The following is a 4,742-nucleotide window of genomic DNA, read 5'->3' as shown; positions in this document are numbered from 1 at the left end:
CGAATGAAACATCTAATAACAAATCAAGAGAGAAAGCAAAAAGTGCAAGTCAGCCATGAATCAAGATGCATTTTTTTGCTTCAATACCTTTCCATACATTAGACTGTTTAACTTCGTTTGACGCTTGCGCTTCGTTTCAATGAATTCAAGTCAATTAAACCAACTTGCCCTCTGCATAAGGCGTATATAAAGTTCTATTTATCAATTTAGTGTGTCACAATGAGTGTAGTATACGTATATCATTTGGTAATATTCACATTTCGGTGATAGTCTGTACTCGGGTAATAGTTGCAAAATTGCCTCCGTTTTGGTTAGAAGAACACTGCCTCGGTGTCTTCGATGCTTTTTTCACGACATATTTGATGTTGTTTATGACATTTTCATGTGGTTAATGTCTTACATCAACCAATGAAATAATGCATCACAAGATTATCACAATTGAATGGAGGTTCTTGCCCCTAATCAACATCTTTATTTTGGTTGAAATATTGTTTTCAAAATTAATAAATTGGTTGCTATTTCAAACTGAATTACAAATACATTCTTATACCATGAAAGAAGTCAGTTCATATACAACAAAGTTTCCTTGAGACGGAGCCGTATTCTTCGATAAGGCTTGAATTGACGTCGTCACTCGAGAGCTATCCAGTATACTTGTGAGGGTCGCATCCAATATGCTTATGGGGGTTGCTATCCAGTATGCTTATGGGGGTCGCTATCCAGTAATGCTTGCGGGGGTCGCTATCCACTATGCGTGTGGGGTCGATATCCAGTATGCTTATGGGGGTCGCTATCCAGTAGGCTTATTGGGATCGCTATCCAGTATGCTTATGGGGGTCGCTATCCAGTATGCTCATTGGGGTAGCTATCCATTATGCTTATGATGGTCGCTATCCAGTATGCTTATGGGGATCGCTATCCAGTATGCTTATTTCGGTCGCTATCCAGTAATGCTTGCGGGGGTTGCTATCCAGTATGCTTATGAGCGTCGCTATCCAGTATGCTTATGGGCGTCGCTATCCAGTATGCTTATGGGGGCCGCTATCCAGTATGCTCATGTGGGTAGCTATCCAGTATGCTTATGGGCGTCGCTATCCAGTATACTTATGAGGGTCGCTATCCAGTATGCTTATGAGGGTCGCTATCCAGTATGCTTAATGGGGTCGCTATCCAGTATGCTTATTGCGGTCGCTATCCAGTAATGCTTGCGGGGGTCGCTATCCAGTATGCTTATGAGCGTCGCTATCTAGTATGCTTATGGGCGTCGCTATCCAGTATGCTTATGGGGGTCGCTATCCAGTATGCTCATGTGGGTCGCTATCCAGTATGCTTATGAGGGTCGCTATCCAGTATGTTTATGGGGGTCGCTATCCAGTAATGCTTGCGGGGGTCGCTATCCAGTATGCTTATGGGCGTCGCTATCCAGTATGCTTATGAGGGTCGCTATCCAGTATGCTTATGAGGGTCGCTATCTAGTATGCCTATTGGGGTCGCTACCCAGTAATGCTTGCGGGGGTCGCTATCCAGTATGCTTATGAGCGTCGCTATCCACTATGCTCATGTGTGATGCTATCCGGTATGTTTATGGGGTTTCACTATCCAGTATACATATGAGGGTCGCTATCCACTATGCTCATGTGGGTCGCTATCAAGTATGCTTATGAGGGTCGCTATCCAGTATGCTTGTTGGGGTCGCTATCCAGTATGCTTATGGGGGTCGATATCCATTATGCTTTTTTGGGTCGCTGTCCAATATGCTTGTTGGAGTCGCTATCCAGTATGCATATGGGGGTCTCTACCCAGTATGCTAGTGGGTGTCACCAAGTATGCTTATTAGGGTCGCTACCCAGTATGCTTTTGAGGTTTGCTTCCCAGTATGCTTGTGGGGGTCGCTATCCAGTATGCTTACGTGGGTCTCTATCTAATATGCTTGTTGGGGTCGCTACCCAGTATGCTTGTGTGGTCACTTCCCAGTATGCTTATTGGGGTCGCTACCCAGTATGCTTGTGAGTATCGCTACCCACTATGCTCATGTGGGATGCTATCCAGTATGCTTATGGGAGTCGCTATCCAGTAATGCTTGCGGGGGTCGCTATCCAGTATGCTTATGAGCGTCGCTATCCACTATGCTCCTGTGGGATGCTATCCGGTAAGTTTATGGGGGTCGCTATCCAGTATGCTTATGAGGGTCGCTATCCAGTATGCCTATTGGGGTCGCTATCCAGTATGCATATGGGGGTCGATATTCAGTATGCCTATTGGGGTCGCTATCCAGTAATGCTTGCGGGGGTCGCTATCCAGTATGCTTATTAGCGTCGCTATCCACTATGCTTATGTGGGATGCTATCCGGTATGTTTATGGGGGTCACTATCCAGTATACATATGAGGGTCGCTATCCACTATGCTCATGTGGGGGTCGCTATCCAGTATGCTTATGGGGGTCGATATCCATTATGCTTTTTGGGGTCGCTGTCCAATATGCTTGTGGGAGTCGCTATCCAGTATGCATATGGGGGTCTCTACCCAGTATGCTAGTGGGTGTCACCAATTATGCTTATTAGGGTCGCTACCCAGTATGCTTTTGAGGTTTGCTTCCCCGTATTCTTGTGGGGGTCGCTATCCAGTATGCTTACGTGGGTCTCTATCTAATATGCTTGTTGGGGTCGCTACCCAGTATGCTTGTGTGGTCACTTCCCAGTATGCTTATTGGGGTCGCTACCCAGTATGCTTGTGAGTATCGCTACCCAGTATGCTTGTTGGGGTCGCTATCCAGTATGCTTATGGGGGTCGTTAGCCACTATGCTTGTGGGGTCGAAACCCAGTTTCCGATTTGGGGCTATCAAATATGCTTGTGGGGGTCGTTAGCCAGTACTCTTGTGGGGGTCGCTACCAAGTATGCTTTTTTGGGTTGCTACCCAGTATGCTTTTGAAGGGTGCTGCTCAGTATGCTTGTGAGGCTCGCTATCCAGTATGCTAGTGGGGGTCGCTACCCAATATGATTGTGGGGGTCTGTACCCAGTTTGCTTGTGGGGTCACTTTCCAGTATGCTTATAAGGGTCGCTACCCAGTATATTTGTGAGTGTCGCTTCCCAGTATGCTTGTGGGGGTCGCTATCCAGTATGCTTGCGTGGGTCTCTATCAAATATGCTTGTGGGGGTCTCTTCCCAGTATGCTTGTGGGGTCACTTTCCAGTATGCTTATTGGGGTTGCTACCCAGTATGCTTGAGAGGGTCGCTACCCAGTATGCTTTTGGTGGTCGCTATCCAGTATGCTTGCGTGGGTCTCTATCCAATATGCTTGTGGGTGTCCCTACCCAGTATGCTTATTGGGGTTGGTACCTAGTATTCTTGTGAGTGTCGCTACCCAGTATGCTTGTGGGGGTCGCTGTCCAGTATGCTTATGGAGGTCGCTATGGAGTAATGCTTGCGGGGGTCGCTATTAAGTATGCTTATAGGGGTCGCTATGCAGTATGCTTATGGTGGTCGCTATCCAGTATGCTTGCGGGGGGCCCTATCCAGTATGGTTATAGGGGTCGCTAACTAGTAATGCTTGCGGGGGTCGCTATCCAGTATGCTTATGGGGGTCGCTATCCAATATGCTTTTGAGGGGTGGTTCTCAGTATGCTTATGGGGTCGCTAGGTCCCTCTATGGCCACATGCAGGCGTTCAATGAAATTTGGAGATGTCCACAGGTTATCTATAGGCTAGTTTGCACTTTCAAATAATTTAATCGGTTAATTCTGTCAATTTGATAAATAATGACAAGTCAATAGTCAATTTGGCTCACGATGACCAAACGCGGCAAAAATGTAAACCAGATTTAAACAATTGGCTCATTGGATGTTTCTCTTCGGACAGTCGATCTCATACGTTCATCTCAAAAGTCACTAACAGTTGAACACGACCCCATAACTAATCAAAATTTAAATCGGACCAGAATACAACGACTGTTTTGGTCAAACTTTAGTGTTGAAATGTTGTCGGGGTCATTTTTCAACTCCGAAAAATGACCCGTGTTACTTTGACAACAATTCACAGCTCTACGTTGACTTTACGGAATACATAGTTCACTTACCCGCTGTTGGCGACGGGAAGGGTCTAATCTAGAAATATAAGATCGATCACGTGTGACAAAACATAACTCGTCTTTTACCCCGTACGTTGTAATGTTAAACATAATATAACAATTATTTCAGAGAAACTTTCGTGACCTAGGGCTATGCACGTTTAATTTGTAACAGACCGATGAAGACCATGTGTCAAAAATTACTCGTGTCGAACAAGAAAACAGGGACATAATTGTTTGCCGTCTGCGGTTTCGAATATTTCAAAATTGAACATTTAAATGTGGTAATAATTTAATAAATACCATAAAAGTTGGTGCATGAATTGATGCACGTAAAGAGAGATAACTTGTATCACACGAACAAAACACGCCTGCACTAGTTACTCTTCTTGGTATACAACATTATGTTCTACATAAAAAATATGACCTAAACGTTCAGTCTCCTAGAGTAAAGAGAGATAACTCGTATCACATAATCAAAACAGGCCTTCATGAGTTACTCTACTTCGTTATACAACATCATGTTCCACATAAAAAAAATTATGACCTAAACGTTTAGTCTCCTAGAGTAAAGAGAGATAACTCGTATCACATAATCAAAACAGGCCTTCATGAGTTACAATTCTTCGTTGTACAACATCATGTACTACATATGACCTTAAGGAATGACGTCACC

The sequence above is a fragment of the Mya arenaria genome, chromosome 1 (assembly GCF_026914265.1).
Source record: "Mya arenaria isolate MELC-2E11 chromosome 1, ASM2691426v1".
NCBI classification, from domain to species: domain Eukaryota; kingdom Metazoa; phylum Mollusca; class Bivalvia; order Myida; family Myidae; genus Mya; species Mya arenaria.
Note: the sequence above shows the minus strand (reverse complement) of the source record.